General features: G+C 41.7%; 1 protein-coding gene across 3 annotated transcripts in view; it reads right to left on the bottom strand.

Moving 5' to 3' along the window:
• Positions 1 to 21,523, bottom strand: part of ROR1 (receptor tyrosine kinase like orphan receptor 1) — a 393,156-nt gene that overhangs the window by 58,110 nt on the left and 313,523 nt on the right. The gene's annotated exons all lie outside the window — the stretch shown is intronic.

Raw genomic sequence — 21,523 nt, 5'->3', positions numbered from 1 at the left:
GAAAAGGGTGTGCTCCTGACTGGAGCGTGGCCATAAAGATGCTGCAGAAGCCATCTAGGACAAGACATGCCACAGGCTGAGGCTGGCAGAGGAATAATATAGCCTGCACCTGGGTTTCGGGATGAGCATGGGGAACAGAGCTACTCTTCCAGCACGGGGCACCCTCCTCTGGACTGGAGAGAAATCAATTTCTATTTTATTAAAGCCATTCTCTCTCTCTCTCTCTCTCTCTCTCTCTCTCCATCCCTTCCTCCCTCCCTCCCGTCTATGTGTCTATCTATCTATCTATCTATCTATCTATCTATCTATCTATCTATCTATCTCCATCCATTCATTCGTACACCAGCTTAGACTGTATCTTAATTAATAATGATATAGACAAGTAAAAGCAATACTATATAGTTCCGTGATAACTGTATGCAGAAAAGGAAAGCAGGGGTGGGGAGAGTGCGTGCTGGTGGGTGAGGAGGCGGCCATGTCACCTTTGCTGTTAGACCTGTGTGGTCCAATACAGTAGTCTCTAGGCACATGTGCCTGTTTTAGCTCAGAGATTTATGGTAAGTATAGAATATACTCTGGATTGCAAAGACTTATTACCGGCACCACCCCAAAAAGGAAAAAAAAAAAAGAATGTAAAATATCTCATTAATATTTTTATACTGATTACATGTTGAAATGACAATATTTTAGATCTACTAGGTTAAATAAAATTTATTCTTAAAATTATTTCACCTGTTTTTACTTTTTTAAATGTGGCTGAGAGAATTTTAAATGATACATGTGGTTCACATTTGCGGCTCACATGACATTTAACCTCCAACTAGCAACTCCTCATGGTCCCCCACACCCAGTTCTCCCCTGAGCCTGCTGCCCCTACTCTGTCACTGACTCCCCAGCCACCCCCCCCCAATCCTAGTTTGATCATGGTCTTATTCATGGGGGAGAGCCCTGCTCTCTGAGTGTTAAGGTTTATCAAGAATAATCATGGTCACCCAGTAGACTCCTGAAGGCCCAGAGAAGGGAGATTCCTACATGTGGGCAGAGGGCAGAGCTACCTCTTTGGAGAGCAGTCAAGAAGCACCAAATGGCTTTGCCTCTCAAAACAACACACCCTTCCCCAACTGGATTGCCACAATATGGGAACTTCTACCAGGAAAGGTTTACCTTTAGGTTAATTTTTTTTTTCTAGAGGGCCCTTGTTAAAGAAAGTGGAACTTTTAACATAGAGGGCGTTGGAGTCAGAGAAAGCTCTGCCCTTCCCTGGCCATGTAGCCTTGAGCAAACACTTAGCACTCTGAGGCATCTAATTCTTAATCTCCAAAGCCGGGATACCATTACACACACATCACACCATGGTTCCACCTTTAACATATGTGTCATGGATACAGGCTAACTCTCGGACTATACACCTCAGGCACTCAGCCATTCCTCCTAAGAAGCTGTTCTGAGTCAGGAAGAAGGATTAAAAAAAATTACGGCTACAAGGCTATGAATCACCTTTGCTTCCAATGCCTTGTGGGAAATTCTGTCAATGGGGAATAGGCTGGGAAAGGCAGTAAAAGGGGGACCACATTCTCTTGGAGTCTATACAATAACTGTCCAAATTCCTGTCTTGTATGCACAGCATTCTACCTGGAGGCTAAGAGGTCAGGACAGAATGTGAAAAAATAAAATGAAATAATTGAAACGGTTCTTCAAGAAGGAGGAAAACCAAGGCAACCTGGTTGTATCCTCAGTGAAATGTCCTTTTTGGATAGGCCCTTGGGTTACGCCAGCAAAAAAAGATGGCCTGTCAAGGTGATGCTGGCTGACGCACGATGAAGTGTTTCATTAACACTGTCAAACCACGACAACATTTACGGGTCCAAATGCTGCACCTTTCCGTGTCACGCAGACATAAATCTTACCTTACTTCACACAGCTGGGAACAGCTGAAATACCAACAGCTTTCATCCACCAGTCACATAGCAGACTGAGTACTTTTTGTATGTACATGACTCCATTTCACGCTCACTGCAACGTGAGCTAGGTGTTGGTACCGTGAATTTATCAAGACTCAAAGAGGTTTCTCTGACCCAGTGAGCATCAGAATCGGCTCCATCTAATTCTTAACTAGTTTGCTATGCTGCTAAAAATACAGAAAAGTCCGGTGTACAATGTTTATATTTATTCGGAAATATTAAAGACTTACAAACTGGACTGAATTTTGCCTTGAATGTTTTAATTATGTTTGTGCTAGTGAACTGATCTCCTTGACTCGGAATCAGGCAGACCCGTTGGTGATTGAGAATGCCTTGGGGAGGATATGCGCAAAGCAGAGTCAAGGTGGTGTGAAGGCAAGAGGACAGGACTGGGAAGGAGGGAGGCCTTGTAAGCCTGCTGGGGGTTGACAGTGGGGGCATTTTGTAAACCTCTCTGAGTCTCACCATGCTTATCAATGAAATGGGGAGACTTGCTGCCAGCACTGCCTGTTATCACAGGATTTTTGCATGAGGATGTATGAAAGAAAACCCTCCATGAATGTATCAGACTAATCAGCGGATGCAGTAAGTGGATGGCGTGAGAAAAAGAGAGATCTGGGGAGAACTGATTTCTTCTGTAAGCCTGAGTACTTTTGGAAAATGTGATTTTTATCATTCCCCCTGCCCCCCATTGGTTTGAGGAAAGAAAATTACCGTTTTTAACCCAAACCAAACTGAAGTTGAATTTAAAAATAGCATGTGCAAAGTGGGCTCTGCTTGCAAAGCATTTCCATACATTATCTCATTTGATCCTTAAAAATCACACGGTGAGGCAGATATTTTAAAGATGCAGAAAATAAAGTCGAAGAGATGGACTAGCTTCTATTTGATTGTCTGGCTACTAATTGGCAAGGTGGGGACTCAACATACCAAGAGGCCTGTTGATGTCAAATCTAATGTTCTTTCTTCATTCAGTTTCCTCTGAGCTGAGCCTCTCTCACTCCCCCTCTAGTCCCTGCCAAAAACAATGTTTAGCAGAATATCACTTCATATCATTGACCAATCGCTGGTCTTCTTAGCTAATCAGGTGTTGGTAGAGGAGCACATTTGTTTTCCAGCACTGTCCTACATCGCCAAGGTTTCGGAAGATAGATTAGACTTGGCCTCTATCTTCGGGGAGCACGTAATCTCTCTAGACAGACAAAATATATACAATGTTGAAACAACTAGATAGGCAGTATATTAAGTCATATAACATGGACTCTAAGTGTAATAGATTCGGCACAGGGAAACACTACTGGAGGCTAGGGTAGTCAGGGAAAACTTCTTGGAGGAGGTGAAACTTATGCTTCCTCTCAAAGTCATGGCAGGATGGAGGCCAGAGGCCAGACCCTGAATCACGGCCAAGTATTCTTCTTACTACATAGATTGGTGCCAAAGGGAAGAGTGGATTAGACATGTAAGATGCCTTTTTACTTTAAACACACATGCGTGTGCTCATGTGTTACTTTGCTGCTGGACAAAAGCCCTGGCAAGTACAAAGCAGATAGGTATCTGCGAATGTTTTTCCCTAAGAGGTTGTTTCAGATGTTACTCAAAATGGCCACCATGATACCAGTAAAATCATTGAGGACAGTGCTCAGAATGACATACTGCTTTTGTAAAAGAGCTATACTTTCTGAGGTAACACTCACATTAAAAAACAAAATAATAATAAGGCCTTCTTTTATGTGGGTTTCCCAAAAATGCAGCCTGGCAATCGAAAAGCCCGAAGCAATAAAGCTGCCCCCTTTGAAACCTTTATATCTACCATGTGCAAATTCACCAGGCATAACATTTAAAAAAAAATGACACGGAATCTCTGCGCCATCTTTTCAATTTTGATGCAGCCAGTTTAAATATTTGACATCACTGTTCATAGAAATACGTTTTGATCTGAGGAGATATGAAACACAGCCATCCCACAGCTGGAATGTAAGGATTCTACAAAAGGGCGTGGATTAACTTGAAAGTGCAGGGGAACGGGATGGCCTCGTTTCCTTAGCGACCGAAAGTTCACAAGAAATTCCCTATTTGTTTCAACACATTGTAAATCTGTGTCCCCGGTGCCAAACTCTGTGTCTGGCATAGAGTAAGTAAGAAATAAATGTTGAATGGATGAAGAGCTGCTTTCTTTGATGATTTTGTCCTTTAGAGTGCTTTTGCGAGTCCTGATTATAAACATAATAATGTCAACCATTTGTTGGCACATGTATACTAGGCACCTTAGAAATATGATCTTATTTTCACCGTACAACAATCACAAGAGGCAGGTATTACTACTCCCTTTTAATAGATGAGGAAACTGAGGCTTAGAGAAATGAAGCAATTTGCCCAAGTTCACACCCAGGTCCACTAAATGCCTAAGCCCAGGATGTCAATCTCTGTGCATCAGGCAGAAATAGAGAGAGCAAACGCAGATAAAAGCAGATAAAAAAGAGAGCTAATATTTATCATGTATGGATGCTTTTAAAAGTGATATACATATTCTATCTCATTTAATTATCGTTATAACCCTAAGAGGGAAGTTCTATTTATCCCCCTATACAGACGAATACAATGAGACATACACAAGAATTTAAGAAAGCTGCCCGAGGTCACCTAGTTAGTGAGGAGTGGATCAAGGTACCAGATATGAAACTGCACATATTACTTTTCCTTTTCTTTATATATTAAAAAAAATCCCAGTCATCTTATTTCTGCCTAATTTACCCTTAGCACAAATTGAGCTATAACAATATAAAAAAGGAAAATAATTTTGGTTAATTGGCTACTCCAGTTAGTGGAGAATTTATGACATATCCAGTAACATCCTAAGCTCAAGATGAAGATGGTTCATGGTTCAGGAATTCACTTGGATGGCTCTATGATCCCCTCATTGTTCACCACTTCTCAGCGGTACTGAAAGGCAGGTGATGCTCATTTGAATTGTGTCGATCAGAAAAGGCAACGTGTCAGTTTTCCTAATGCCATCTTAAACAACTTCTCAGTTGATCTGTCAGCACGCTCAACATCCTGAGCCCCTGTATTGACAGACTACCTAAGCGTGTCTCTCCCACCCTTTCTTTAAAGGAGCTGCAGGGCGGTGGCGCCAAGCATTCTTTCAGTATTAACCTTCTAAGAAAGCTTCCTAGTTCACACCTGCCCAGGGCACCTTTTGCACTCTTATCACCTGAACCCCTCTCCATCAGTCACTTCTTTGGAAACTGCTCTCTCCCTTTTGGCTTCTTAACATTTCATAAGATAGTATCAAATGGCTGTTAACTGTCTGACAAGTGGCTTTAGGAGGCTGAGGAATTACGATGGTTTGACTTGAATGGGTCAGCTGTATGTCAATCAAGTTGCAAGCTGGAGATGGCCTGAGATGCTAAAGCATGGTGGCGCATGTGCAAGAAGCAGCTGCCATTTCTCAGCACCACCTTGTGCTTCCATCACTAGCCTGGTCTTCTCTCTTCCCTCAGTAAGTGAGTCTCCTCTTGGGCCCAGGTTTATTGGTCATGATCCCACAAGTAGAGAGAGTTAAAGGCACAGAGGCACAGTTCAGGGGAAGAGAAAGAGAATGTATTGAGTTCCTACGTCAGGAATCATGCCAAGCACTTTAAAATGCCCCCCTTTTAATCTGTACATCTCCTTGATGTACAGTGTTATTATCTTCATTTTATAGATGAGGGGCGGGGCAGGAAGTTGTTAAATGTTGAAGCTGGGTCTCTAACACAGATTTATCTGATTCCAAAAGAAAAATTCTTGAGTATTTTTAATGTCATGCTTTTCTTAAACATGGAATTCCCTACAATAACTTGCACCTGGGTCTCCTCTCAAGTGAGCTCCTCTTAGGAGCTTCTTGAAAGACACACGGAACTAGGGTGGGTGGTTGTGACATCCAAGGTACCAAATCGGACACACTTGTAATTGTTCCCAGTGCAAGCTGTCACCTACCCAAACTTCTCTTTCTCTTTGTCCCTCGTTTTTTCTTGATTACGTGGGGGAGAAAGTCAGGATGAAGGGTTAACCTGTCCTCCAGTTTAGAAGCATAAGCCTGGCGTGGCAACTCCTGAGGTATAAGAGCCTGGACCAGGAACTGCCACACTAGCCTGTAGCTTCTTTACCTGTAACATGAGGCGAATGACTCAACCATCTAGCTCCTCAGCAGTCTGTGGAATTAAAAGAGAAGATATCTGGGAAAGCCTTGTGTAAATTGCAAAGTGCTCGGTCCACTTTTACTAACTGATTCGTTCTTTCAATGGTGCCTCTTTGTGAAAAGCACAGTATAAGGCTATCTGATGGACAGACATGAATACAACACAACCTCTACCCTTAACGTATATACATTCTTGAAGAGAAAAGGTATATATATGAATAACTATAACAGAACATAGGGAAAAAAAATAAGCACCACAACAAAGAGAAACATAAGACTCTATGGGACCTTACAGCAGGGGACGCGAGGGGTATCAGGAAAATGGAAGAAGCTAGCACAGTTCAAGGAAATCTGGAAAATAAAAATCTTTGTAACTTGGCAACTGCCTCATTAAATTATGCATTTATTCATCCATTAAACATTCATCACATGCTTACTGTGTGCTGGCGACTGTGCCAGTTTACTGGGCCAACGTGGACAGGTTAAAGGGAAATGGCCAAGGGTGGGTTGGAAGAGCAGGTCCCAAGTTCAGGAAGCATCAGGGTGGATTGGCCAATGTCAGTCATCCTTACAGAGCCGGCAGTTGAAGCTATAGGAACTGATGCGTTCACCCAGGTATACAGGTGAGGTTAAATGGTGGCGTAAGGAGGTAGGGTGGGGACAGAAACGTGTAGGGGAGTAAACAAATATGATGTGGAAAGAAAAAGAGGAATTAGCAGAACAGGCTAAAAAGATAGTCTTAGAGAGGTAGAGAGAAGGGTGAAAAAATAACGAAGAAAGTATAATTAGCAGTGTCCATTATACAAAGATAAATAAACAACATTGACAACTGAGAAGCCACTGGACTTGTATTGGTTAGGAGTTTTTTGGTGCTCCCCAGTCAGCACACGGCTTTCTCAGGTCCAGGGCAAGTTACTGTAATCATCAGATTCCTGGCCACTAGTAACCATGACAGGATGCCTGGGTTTCAATCCTACCTCTGCCACTTACTAGCTTTGTAACTTCTTAACCTTTCTTTCTGTGTCTCAGTTGGTGATAATACCTTTATCTGCTTCCTACTATTATCATGAGGATTTCATAAACACAGTAGCACCCACAATAGCACTTAGGACAATTCTTAACACATGATAAGCAATCAATAAGCGATAGCTATTACATTTGGGCTAATCCACCTAAAAAGGCCTGTTTTTCCAACGATCATGATTTATGAATTGAGGGGCCACAGATCAGATCAACCTCTTCATATGCCTGTCAGGTTCCCATTCACACAGGACATCCACAGCTTTGTAACAGGGTTCAAGGCTCTGGGCTGGCATTCTTGGGAAGGCACGTCATTGCGAACCCCACCATTTTCTGGGGTTGTTGCTGCAAAGCTGACCAGGTTTTGGAAATATAAGGACTTTTTTTTTTTTATTTATGTGCTTTGGGTAAACCACTGTAAACAAATTTTAAACACCATCACACTGGTTTCTAAGTTGTGGAAAGTGACCCCAGAACAAACACAAGAAAAAATATAACAGGATGATTTTATTACTTTCAATCCTAGGTTTTTATTCCACAAGCTTCAAGGAGTTTAATCAGCTTTTCCCCCTCTCTATGTAGCACCTCATTTGTCACCAGGATTTTACAGATGGAAGCGCAGAAATGGAAAATGACTAGCCCCAAACTATCTTCTCTCAGCCCACTCCCAGACCCACCCTGCGGTGTGTAACTGAAGGGCCATGGATGTGTGCCACGGCAGTGAGTGTCACCAGTTTGAAGAGCAGCTCCCCAAGGCTTCAAAATGGCTTAGGAGATAGTGGCCCCTTGCTAGGCTCCTCTGCCCCTGAGTGTTCTTGAGAAGTGTGGGAAGACTACTAACGCTGTCTTTGAAGTTTAGATTGTGGGGACTTGGAACCCGGGGGAAGCTAAATTTACTTACAAGCCAACTGGATTAGCACTAAAGTAATTTTCTTTGTGTAAATCCAATTTTGGGGTAATGCATGAGCTAGATTTGGAGCAGGGGGCTGACACACAGATTTCCTGCATTGCCCACCTCTCGCAGATCTCAGCCGATAACAAAGCTATTATCTCGGCAGAAATGGAAGCATCCTCCAATCCTGTCAGATGGCAGCACTGACAAAAATTACAACCAAATGTATTTTTACACTGATTTGCCCTCTTAAATCTGGTTCCTAAAAGCAAACCATTCTCTTATAAAAGGAGTTTAGTAAAAATACAAGAATGCTGCTACTAAGGAAATTTCCAGGGAGTGCCAGGGACTGAACAACAGAGGATTTCTGACAAAAGAAAGAGACAAGGATTTGGAACAAGTTCCTGAAAGGCATCACTGACCTTTCTTTCCTCTTCTCTCCTCCGTCTCCTTCTCCTTCTCCTTCTCCCTCTCCCTCTCCCTCTCCCCCAGTCCCCCACTTCCTTCCTTCTTATTTTTTTTTCTGAGTTTCGTAGCAGGCATTTTGAAGGAAAGGATTTGGATTAGAAACTCAGAAATTACCTGGGATCACAAAAATATGGTATGAAAAAAAATATTTTTTAATGGTTTAAAGGTCTTTATCCCATTCCTCCTAACCTATTCCCTTAATCCTTATCCACTCTTGGCCCCTCTAGCACTACTCTTTATTCTGCTTCCAAGATACATGGGCTTGTGAGAGCACTGAAACTTCATTTCTCATCTGGCAAAATGAGGGACACCAAAGCTTATCGCTCGCAGAGAGTGAAAGAATGTGTAGTCAATCAACATCATGTGATTTTCCACCTTACACTTGACCTATATTGAGTACTAACCTTAAATTAAAAAACAACAACAACGAACCAATAAACAAACAAAAACAACCCTCATTCATCATTCATTAGTTATCCTGTTTTTCAGGCAAGAAGCAAGTAGAAGAATGAGAATGGGAATCAGGAGACCTGAGTTCTAATTCCAACTATGTTATTTGCTAGTTGTTTGTCCTCGGGTTCAAAGTCAGACAGACGTGGATTCAAACCCCAGCTCTATACTTAATAGGCTGTGCAACCTTGGAAAACGTACTTGCTGTCTCTGACTTTCAGGTTCCTCAATATCAAATACAGGAAATAGTACTTGACTTTAGTAGTCTCTCGTCCCACGTTACCATATATTTACACACGTAAAATCTGGTTAAAATAGAAAATAAGGAAAGATGAGAATGGTTGGATTTTAGAATAGGCATAGGAGGAAAGTGAGCTGCCTTCACTGCTTTGGATATTTAGAAGGATTTAACCACTAATTCTATCTGCACTTGCTTGCTCATTCATTCATTCATTCATTCACTCATTCATTCATTCCACAAATTCTTAATTAAGCATTTCTACAATATGTGCCTTTTGTACATATGGAGAATAGTTGGCCTCAGGGAACAGTCACATGTGGAGGGGACAAAGATAGGGAGCCTGGGGAGTAGAGAGGGGAAATGTGATCTTGAACTGGGGCTGAAGCAAAGAGCAGGACTGAGAATGTTCCAGATGGAAGGAATAGCATGTGCAAAGACCGCTGAGAGAGAAAGAACTGAGAGTAGTTCAGGATCCTGGAACATAGAGAGGGACCAAGGATGGGGGTTAGGGGGTTAGAGGTGCAAAGGACAGGATAGACTAGGAATGTCTTTCTGAATCAAGGAAAGGAGTCAGTGCATTATCCTGAGGGCTAAAGAGAAACACAAGATGATTTTAAATAACACAATCATTCTGCATCTCAGAGAATGACTTTGAGGCATACGGCACATGGTAACTGGCTTGATTTCCTTTACCCAAGGGCTTGCAGGTCTGTAATGATTATGATCCACCTTATGATCCAATAACACTAGGGAAATGGGTTCCCAAATACAGTATGCTTCAGACCTACAAGTGATAAGTAAATTCTTTAAATGATTGCTTTCAATGCTTAGTAACATTTAACAAATCCCTCTGAGTCTTTAGGCCTGCCCAGATCAAAGGGACTAATGATTTGCTAACTGCAGCCCATATTTTAAATGCCATTCAGAGATATTATTTGATGGGAGCAGATGAAAAGAGGTTTCAAGTATGCACACAAGTGATCTACAGGGTTATACCTTGTCTGAGTTTCATCTGTCGGCAGGGCCAGAGTAAGACCCCTGGATGTCAAGAGCCCCTAAAAGAGAACATATTCCCTACCCATCTCACCCCCATCCCCCACCACATAATGAATGAATGGAAAGAAAGAAGGAAGGAAGGAAGGAAGGAAGGAAGGAAGGAAGGAAGGAAGGAAGGAAGGAAGGAAGGAAAGAAAACTGATCAAAGCTCTACTTTCTCCCATGATAACCACTGCAACATTTTAAAAATATCACCTTTTCCCCCAATGATTGTCTTTAATGCTTCTGTACTGCCGTTTCCCTAAGGAAGTGCTTACTTTGCCTATTGGGAAATCTGGAACCAGCCGTAGTGATTCTGGATGGGAGGAAGTCTCCCTCTTTAGGAATTACTTTCTTTTGATATCACACCCCCCCAAAGCTTGAGCAGCTGGTCTGTTCCTTGAGTATAGCGATAGTCCAATAATCTTTGCATGCACGGTGTTTATGACAGTGCTTGGCACACAGCAAGTGTTGCAAAATATTGTCAACGATGGAATAACCTAGTTTATTATGTTTTCTAGCAGGATGTAAAAGTTATGTAGAAGTCCTTAGGTTGAAAATTTTCTAAAATGTTTAGGTCTGTTTTCTATTTGACTGTGGCATCTTTGAAGGACAGGAAATAATGTCTTAGCCTCAATATTGGGGCCTTTCCTGAACCCCTTCCTCCCACTGTACTTAGCATAATGTATGGCATAAAGCAAAGGGTAAAATTTTGTCACTTTATTCAGGGGCATTTCTTCTTGCCTTGGTAATAGGGTCGATGAACACAACAGGGTCATCCTTTGCTGGCTGTGGGTCTTACAGAGCCTCTGGCTGTGTTTCTGCATTAGGAATAAGAACCAGATGACATGAGTGCCAATACCAAATTTATCACGGGGCAACCCTGAATAAAGAACTTAATCTCTTAGTGACAGCACTGTATCATTTTATGTGGGGATAACACTGCCTTTGCATATTTTACAGGGTTATTCCACAGCCCAAAAGAGGGGCTGTGTGTGAAAGTGCTGTATAAGCACTGGGCACAAAATCATTAGTGTAGGGAGTGGAGCCCAGGACTTGAGTCAAAACGATGTGATATGAGTTCAAACTCTGCTCAGAGTATGGTATGTGTTGAGCCTACAGAAGTTACTTATTCTTTCTGAACCTCATTTTGTCCACATGTAAGTCCAGGTACAGCAGCCTTTATAGGAGGAAAGAAATAGGAAATGTTGCAAGTGCTATGTAAACTGTAATGGAAGCTGTTTTCGAGTCAACGTTGCACATTGGAGGTGACCCACAAGGTCTAAGAGATTGGGCTGCCTCTGTTCTGATAAAACTCAGAACAATCCTGGCAGCCGTGTTTCTGAAATTAGGCCATTCATAGATCTAAGAGAGTCGGCTAAAGATGCAGATTGCCAGGAGCCACCCCCCCAGAGATCTGATTCGAAAGTCCCCAAAGTCCAGGGTGGGATCCAGGAACGTACATCTTTATCAAGCGGCATGTGGGCTGCCCATAGACTTAGCGCTGGAGGAAGGTGCTTCCTCCACATTCCTATTCCCTGGTCAGAGCCCGAGAGATTCTGATTCAACAAGTCGAGGGTGGGTCCCAGGTGCCTAGGCCATTTAAAACATGCATTTCCCCCAGTTTTTCTGGAGATTTAAATTCAGTAGGACTAGGATGGGGGGGTCCTACACACTGTTTTTAATAATTCCCCCAAGAGATGCTTATGATCCAGTAAGGGGAACCCATATAAACAGAAGCTTGTTGAAACTAGTTGACAACTTCCTCCTGTCCTTTGAACACAAACTCCAGGATACACAGTGTCCCTTGGAGTTCTCTTCTTCCTGACTGTTCTCTTCAGGACTGTCATTAGTGATCAATATCCCACTCATTTGTTTTAAAATATTGCATCAGTGTGTGTTGTTTGGTGGATAGAGCAGAGGCTCACTCAATATGACCAGTCCAGGATTCGGGACCCTCATAGTAATTTCCACTGCTGGCTCCTGCCCATGTCCGTCTTCTCTTTATTCAAGTGGGGTAGTATTTGAAAGTTCTGGTTACTTGAGATTTTGCTTGACCACAGTGACCTAGCATTTATAGCTAAAAAGTGATTTAAAAAAACCCAACCAACCAAACAAAAAAAACAGATGGCAAAAATGTGATGCTCCAATCAAACCAAAATGTATGCAACTGTTAATATAATTAAACATGTCATTTACTTGTCATTTAAATGATTATGATTTAGCAAAGGGCCAAACTTTGACCACTGATGCTGAGTATTTATGGCCGGCTCCCTCAGAACACAGAGGTGGCTCCAGAAATATGCTCTTTCTCTACTCTCCCTCCATGTGAGGAATGATTATTTTACTCAGTAATATAGTAAGTGAGACCAAATTTGAAAATACCTCAGAGGTAAGGCCCAGTATAATCATATTTATAAATATGGGTTATTGTAATCAGCTCTAAGTGGAGGGCTTAACATAGAAATTTAGAAAGTGAACTGATGAAAAGACATCTGTACAAATCAAGAAAAGCAATTAATTTGCTTGCACTTTAAAATGTGTTCTAAACGTTTATTAACAAACCCAGACTTAAAAAAAAAAGGGCCCCTATTTAAAGTTGGGAAAACACAAAAGTGGAACATATAATAGGCACCTTACAAAGATGATCTCAGTGATAAAACTGGAAAAGGAAGCAATTATGATTACTGTGTGAAGGCCCTCTGGTGCACATGAAAGCTTTCTAGTCACCTAAACAAGTTATCATTGCTCCTAATAGTTCTCCCGTTTGCATAGCACTTCACAGAGGGTTTTGTGGGTAACAGAGCCTGGGCATTACAACCAGACATCCTAAGTTCAAACACTGGCTCTTTTCCTTAATGACCATGTGCCCTCGAGCCATACCTCTCTGTGCCTCATTTTCCTCATTGGTAAAATGGGGACAACACCTACTTGTAAAGGAGGTTCTAAAATTAAATGAGATAAGACATGCAAAGCACTTAATATAATGCCTAGTACATAGCATGCCTGCAATAAGTGGCACCTCTATTATTATTCTCGTTTGATCATTCCAACAACCATGTGCTATTGTCCCTGTTTCAGATGAGAAAACTGAAGTTCATTAGGCAACATCATTTGTCAACTGCAGGCTCCTTCTCTGGGGCAGAGCAGAGAGTCTGGGAAGAGGGACAGACAGAGGGCAAAGCCTTCCAGAATTTTGGCACACACACAAAGGTATGAGACAGGAAACAAAATAGGCACATTTAGAAAATAGAAGAAAACAAACTGAAAATAGAAGAAAGCAAAATAGAAGAAAACAAATGACTGTAACCATTCGCCAAGAATTCATGAACTATGAGGGGGATAAGCCACATAGAGCTTCATGCTATGCTGCTTATTTAGCACAGCATTGGCAAAAAATGTGTGATTTTTCTTTTTTTGACTCATCAGCATCCTTCTTGCAAAGTCCCACCACACATGGCTTCAAGTAAAAATAAGAACAATGACAAATACAAAATTTCCTAGTGGAGGGCGGCTGCTTGTGGTCGGAATGACCAACCACAGGTTCCCAGTGGAGCTGAATCCTGGCTCCCGCATTTACTAGTTTTAGGATCTGGAGCAAGTTGCATCACCTGCTCTGAGCCTCAGTTTCTTCATCTATAATAAGGGATTAATAATTCTAAGGATTTTGTAAGGAATGTTGCAAGGATTGTCCCACCACACATGGCTTCATATTATAGATAAATAGCCTAGCTCAGGGCCTCTGAAGCTTAGCGCTATTGACATTTTAGGCTGGATAACTCTTGGTTGTGCATTGTAAGACAGAGGTTAAGGATCTAGTGGCCTCTACCCACTAGATGCCCACAGTGCTCCTCCAGTTGTGATAACCCGAAATGTCTCCAGGCACTGTCAAATGTTCCCTGGAAGACCAAATCACTTCTGGTTAAGAACCACTAGCCTAGTCCAATGCCTGGCACATAACAGGTACTCAGTAAATGTTAATGCTTTCCCTCCTTTTAGATAAAACCTCATTTTTTTGGTGAGGTAAGACACAACTAATTTAGAATCTGTGTTAATTCAAATAATGGCAGAATTGAAGTCCATATTTCAGTAAGATGCAAAAAACTAGCAGTGTCCATAATAATCCAGCAGATCCTGGATTCATTTATAAAAACATGCTATTTTTAAGCACGCATGTGAAAGTCATTTACATTCAACTACTATACTAAATACAAATAATTTTTCTACATTTATCAAAGCCTCAAAACACATCTACTGCCAACCATTTTCAAGCAAATTTAAACTGATAACTGCACTTAAAAGTATTGAAATGGCAATTATATATATATGTATTTTAAAAAAGCAAAAGCCAACTATTTCTGACTTTGTCCTTCAATGCAGATTAACCTCCCCTTTTAATAAGCAGGATAATAAGGGTTTGTTTCACTCATATATCTACAGTGGAAGATACTTTATGACTACTGTATTGAGGTTTTCTAAGTGCTTACTAACTTTTTAAGCAGGAAATTCTTTTGGATAGCTAACCTAACGTCCTCCTGCTGCCTTTTAAGCCTGCTTTCCATTGTCCAAGCTTCAGTGAAAAATGAGGCCAAATGTTCATCAGAAGAGCTTCAATCTTGGATACCTGGAGGCTGTAAGAAGCATCAGGCCTGGCCTGGGACCACCTCTTCTGGACCAGTGGTTCTCAACAGGGGCAAGTGTGCATCCCAGGGGACATCTGGCAATACCTGGAGACACTTTTGGTTTTTGTTGCCACTGGGTGTAGAGAGGCTACTGGCTTCTAGTGAGCAGAGGACAGGGATGCCACTAAACACCCTACCATGCACAAGGCAGCCCCCACAAAATATAATTAGCCAGCCCCAAATGTCAGGAGTGTTGAGGTTGAGAAATCCTGTTATAGACCATGGCTCTGAGATGACATTAGCAGATGAACAATGAGTGAACTGTTAAAAAACCAAAGACAAAACCCAAAGTCAATCAAATCGTGCTTGTCTAGCTTTGAGGTACATGTTGCCTTCTGCAGGAAGCCTTTTCTAACCTGAAGTGGGGAACCTCTCTGGACACCCTAAAACTTTGTGCATGACCCCAGCATAGCATTTATGACACCGACACAAGGCTGGCTCATGGAGGAGGTACAATAAAAGACCACTGAACAAATGCACAGCGATGGGATCCAACAATGGGTCCTTGAGCCCCTTGGGCTTTTGGGGTTCCCTTGACCCCTCTCTGGACATGTCCAATGACATGGCCACTGGAAGCTCTGAGGGCCTCTGGGGACTGCCCTTGGTGACAAGAAGGGGGAATGGGTGTGAAGGAGCGGGGCACACTTGCCTCACTCTTTCCTTGTCTACACCAGGAGTTGGGAGCTTATTTTCCTTCACCGCCTCACACTGACAGGAATATAGATTTGGTTTCATTTAACATTTCACTTAATCGTCTGAAATGTAAAAACTGAACAAACAGATCTGATTCCACACTTTCCACACTCCTTCTTGTGGTGCTGCTAAGTAGAACTGTTAAAACAAACAAGAGAAACGTGGAGGTCAGGGCTCTGCTACTTGTAGTCTGGTGAGCTGGTTGTGCCTCAGTCTCCCGTTCTCTCCAAACCTTTCCCCAGCCCCGACTCCGCGCTTCTCGAGAGCAGGGCCTTCTTCTCCTCATTGCGTGAATATAGGAAGCACTATGGTCATTAGTGGGCAGCAGATCTTAATGTCTGATCCATAACTACATAGCACACCCAGGCTTCCGACAAGTTGATAAGGAGATGACAATGGATCTTAAAGCTGCACTCAGTCAAGTTCTAGGATTCTTTGCTATTCCTTGATTATGCCAAGCATGCATCTATCAAAAACCCTTCACAATGGCTGTTCTTTTTGACTGGAATACATTCCTTTCAGATAGACTCATAGCTCACTCCCTCACCTCAGTAAAGCCTTTGCCCAAAGGTCACTTTATCAGAAAGGCCTTCCTTAGCCAACCTAAGTCAGTTGGCAGCCCTCTTAATATATCACTCTATGTCCCCTTATTTGCTTTCTATTTCTGCTTAAGCAATCAGCCATTTTTGGCATCATCTGGTGAAAACTTCAGAAGAGAGAGAAAGCAGAATCTCTGCCTATTTATTTCACTGTTGTATCCTAAATCCCTAGAACAGTAGCTAGCTCATAGTAGGTGTTCAGTAAATATCTGTGGATTGCATGAAAGTGTGGTGGCCAATCTTGGTCAGGTACCTACCTGTACCATGACCACGACCATCCTTCCCCCACCATCAGTGTGTGATGGGGCATTTAGTGCATTAGTGAACCCCTCCTCTCTTAATCAATTCCACATATTCACATCTGGTTGTTACTTAGTGTTTATCAAAACAGCCTGACTAAGCGCTCCTAAAGACTCCTTAGGTACGAGACGGGATCACGGTGAGCAGAGAGAGTCCCCGTTCCCTAACCTCCATGGCACTGTCACCCTCTCCACACCCTTAGACACGGCAGAGCCTCTTTAGGTCTTTATTGGACTCTGGGCATAACTTCAAACTCTTTCCCAGTTTATTTTTTATATTTAGAGCAGATGAGCTGTTTTCTCCCCGCCCCTCCCGCCCTCCTCCCCCAAACCATGACAGAAGGTAAAAATAAAGGAAATTTTCTACCCATAAAACCGTAAAATACTCTCATGGTTTCATTTGTGATCCCGAACTTTTCTTTTTTTCCAAACCCCTTTTATTTTTGTAAAAGAATGCACTTTGCACTGGCATCTGGCTTGTAAAAATAAATACAGCGATGCGTTTTCCCAAATAACTTGGCCTAATCACTGAGCGCTCCTGTAAAGACTCGTCTCCTGAGATATGTCAATCTTATGGAGTAATGTATTCCATGGTCCAGGCACAGAAAGAGCACCGACCCAGCTTGAATTACAGGTCCCAGAGCGTTTGGATTTAGAATCAGGACTAACTCTGGACTCCACAGAATTAGATGTTTTGGGTTTTTTTTTTTGGTGGTGGGCTGATCTGCTAGTGTTCACTATACCCTTAAAACAAATTTGTTATAACTCATATAGATTAGGCTTGATCACTTGAGAGCATGCACTAGCAAAGGTTTTGATATTTTTCCAGCATAATTTTACAACTCGATACTTAAAAAACAGAATGACTGCTTGGAATATTTGTTTATTAAAATTAAGTGATGCTGACATGAAATCACTGGAGGTCAACTATCTTTAAATCAAGGTATCAATATTAATATTTGGGGATTTTTATTGATAGACATTTTTAAAAATCACCAAATCAAAAGATTCAATTGAATTCAGTTTAGTGCAATGTACAATTATTAAATATCTACGGTGGTAACATTGAAAAACTTTATTTATTTATTTATTTATTTTTATTGTTAGTTTCAGGTGTACAGAACAATGCAATAGTTACCCTTTTCACCCTCACAAAGTAACAACCCCCCTCCCCCCATCTATTGCCCTCCCACCCCCGATATCATGCTTATCTATTACAATTCCATTGAATCCGTTCCCGCACTCTACTCCATGTCCCGAGGTTATATGTATATATAATTATAGTTGACATACAGTATTCAGTTAACTAAACAATAAACCCACAAATGTTCTTAAGCAAAATGAGCATATGTTGCTTGAAATTTTAATTACTTTACAAATAAGTACAGGAGACACACCTTATCTGCAGTTTCACTTTCTATGATTTTAGTTACATGCAGTCAACTGCAGTCTGACAATATTAAATTTCCCCAACCATCGACATCATCTGCTCCTGACACCCAACCACTGACATCATCATGGCTTGATGATACAGTAACGCTAGAAGCAGATGATACAGGAACGCTAGAAGCCTCTTTCTGACACATCGTCAGGTCAATAGTAGCCTAACGCTACAAGGTCTACTCACCTCACTTCACCTCATCACATAGGCAGTTTATCACCTCACATCATCACAAAAAGAAGGGTGAATCCAGTACATTAAGGTATTTTGAGGGAGAGACCACATCCACATAACTTTTATTATTGTTATAACTGTTCTATTTTATTATTAGTTATTGCTGTTAATCTCTTATTGTTCCTAATTTATAATTAAACTTTACCAGAAGTATGTATGTATAGGAAAAAACATAGTAGATACGGTGTTCAGAACTATCCGCAGTTTCAGGCATCAACGGGGGATTTTGGAAGGTATCCCCCTGTAGATAAGGGGAGAATACTGTGTAACTACCTTTATTTCAGGAAAAAAAATATTAGTCAATATGCAAACTTTCAAACAGTGGGTCAGGCAATTAATTTGTTTTTATCATTATGTTTCTATTCAATAACCACCTAGGAAACAAACACTGTTTTTGCTTTTACCGTTTTCAGTTAGGCTGCTCTGGAGCAGAATGTTCCTTCAGTGAGTGACCTCTGATGCATTCAGATGCTCAAATGAGTTTCACCATCCTTTTTCACGTTACAATAACAGTTAGAATAGCAACTGGCGTTGACGGAGCACTTAGCAGCAATTAATGTTAACAGAGGGTTTCCTGTGGGCCAAGCACGGTGCTTTACAACAAACCAGCACACTGGAATGATTCCTGGGATTTAATGCAGATCTAACATGTCAACCTGTGGGGCTCTGACAAGACTCTTAACCACTCCCAGCTTCAGTGTCCTCCTTGAGGTGGAAGTAGCAAGCTCTGCCTGCCTCCTGGAGGTGTGATTATACACTCGGTGAAGGAATGTTGCTTAGTGGTGCAAGTACTCTGATATGCAACATTCAGGTTTCATTCCTCAGCAACCTGATCATCCAATTCCAGAAATGTGTAAGTCTTGTGAGAGCATCAACCATGCCTCACTTTCTGCTGTATCTATAGCACTGGGGCCCGCCGGCACACATTTCTTGATTAAGTGGCTAATATATGTGAAGTGCTTTCTGTATGATAAAACACAAGGTTCTATTATTATTATTATGTGTAACATTAATTCTTTCCTGCACCTTATTTCACCCAGAGCCCTAATATTTATTTCTCATAGTTGGTGGGGAAATGATTTATTTATTACTAAGAGAAAATTATTTCAGGCTGATGAAGTCCTGAAGTAAAACAGGGCCTGCTTTAGCTCTGTACCAACATTACGAAGTGTATTCTGCCCCAAACAGAGCTGGGATAAAGGTGCAGGCACGCAGCACATTCAAGAACAGCAAACCCCTCTGGGTAGACTTTGGAGGACTGGTCCTGTAGAATCCCAAAGCCTTAGGTCTGTCATCCACATAAACATAGCGCAGAGATCACTGTAAAATATCTTGAACAAGTTACACAAGAGAGTGGCAGACAAAGCCAGGTCTGCCCCTAGTACAGTGTTTTCATTTCCCAACTGTGCTGTTTTTAGTTAGCCTGGAGTCCCGGTTTGCACTGAGGCTTAGTTCACCTGAGAATTCTGGCATATGGAGGAATAGGATAGGTGGGCCAGCTGTCTCTATAAGAGAGACCGAGGAGCCTCCACGACTGGACCTCAGGCTAAGAGGAGGGTGAGGAACATCCCTTTTCTATATACCCCTGAGAGAGCAAAGAACTTGTGCAGTTTGAATTACACAAGCTGACTACCTTCTTCCACCATTTCAGAGGGGGTTTGGGAGGATTCCAGGACTAAGTGCAGTTAGTGGGTAGGGGGGCTGCCTCAGGGCAGGGGCATAGCGCATCTAAAAGCCCAAATGCCTGTGATTAGGGTCTTTTTTCCTGATCACAGCTCTGTGGACTTCTCACTCCCCAGTGCATGCCTCCAGGTCCAGTTAATTGGCAGCTTTCACTTAATTTCATCACTGCCCTGGGGCCTCCCCAAATTACCTGGAACAAATTGGAAAGGGCTGAAGTTCTCCTAGAGGCAGAGAAATATTGCTTTGTGACAAGCACATGACTCAGGCTGAGGATTAACTATAGGAGAGAGTGAGACAGATGTTTTAAGCCTTATAGATGTGTAGCAATTGTGTATAGGCTGACTGAGAATGCTGCTCTTTGCAAAAACTTGTCCATCAAGTAGCAATTACTACGCAGCAACCGCCATTCCTTCACATCTCAAATACTTCAAACTATCCAGCACAGCTCAGCCTCAAGAGGCTTTAAAGCTTGAAGGAGCCAAGAGTTGGGTTCGGAGTCCCACTTAGCACTGAATGAGGACATAGGCAATGGGTCTGGGAATTTGACTTCTAGTCCTGACTCTACCTTAACCAGCTGCAAATATGTAGTAATTTTACTTCACGTCTCTAGTCCCTACCACCCAACCCCGATAAAATGAGAATAATCGTACCCAGAACAGAATAACGTTGTTCTAGGTAAAGCATTGTTTTGAGGCTTATAAAAAGAAAATATTTGTAAAAGTATTTTGAAAAATGCATAAATACAATTACACTTGTGGTAGGCAGAACTATGGTCCCCAAAGATGCTCATTTGTAATCCCCAGAACCTTTGAATACATTGTTACCTGACAAGGGGGAATTAAGTAAGGTTGCAGATAGAATTAAGATCAGTAATCCACTGACCCTAAAATAAGGAGCTTATCCTGGTTTATCTTGGTGGGTCCAATGTAATCATAAGCAGGCAGAAATATCATTGTTAGTATAATGCAGTGTAAGAACAATTCTACTGGCTTTTGCTGGCTTTGAAAATGGAAAGAGCCATGAACCGAGGAAGGAGAGCAGCCTCTGAAAGCTGGAAAAAGTAAAGAAAGAAATGTATTGTTCTCTAGAACCTTTAGAAGGAATCTTAACTTTAGGCCAGTGAGACCCATTTCAGACTTCTGAACTCCAGGACTGTAAGATAATAAATTTGTTTTGTTTTAAGCCATCACATTTGTGGTAATTTGTTACATCAGCATTTAGGAAACTAATTTAGCAAATTAGGAAACTAATATACCACCTAAGCATAAGACTGTATCACTATCACCATGGTGGACCTGTCATCAGTTGACACTGTCATCATCCTTGACATCGTCATCATTACCATCATCAAAGCTGTGTTTCAAATATTAGCCTGGGAATGAAATTTCTAGTAATTTATAATTTTGCCCAAATTCTCAGAAATCAAACCAGATGACTGTCTCATGGAGTGGGTCACAGAGGGATTTTTATCTTAGGAATGCGATCGTATTGTTTCTATGTAAACACTGATAGGATTGTTCATGTTATTTATTTCTTTTACAAGCCTTTGTTCCTAATACAAAAGTACACTTCAGAGTGAATTGGTTTTAGCATATTATTCTTTTAGAGGTTTGTTTGGAATATCTTTGATAATACAGCTAAAAGATCT

Source organism: Hipposideros armiger, unplaced genomic scaffold (assembly GCF_001890085.2).
Source record: "Hipposideros armiger isolate ML-2016 unplaced genomic scaffold, ASM189008v1 scaffold_755, whole genome shotgun sequence".
Lineage (NCBI taxonomy): Eukaryota > Metazoa > Chordata > Mammalia > Chiroptera > Hipposideridae > Hipposideros > Hipposideros armiger.
Note: the sequence above shows the minus strand (reverse complement) of the source record. Positions and strands in the feature narration are given on the sequence as shown.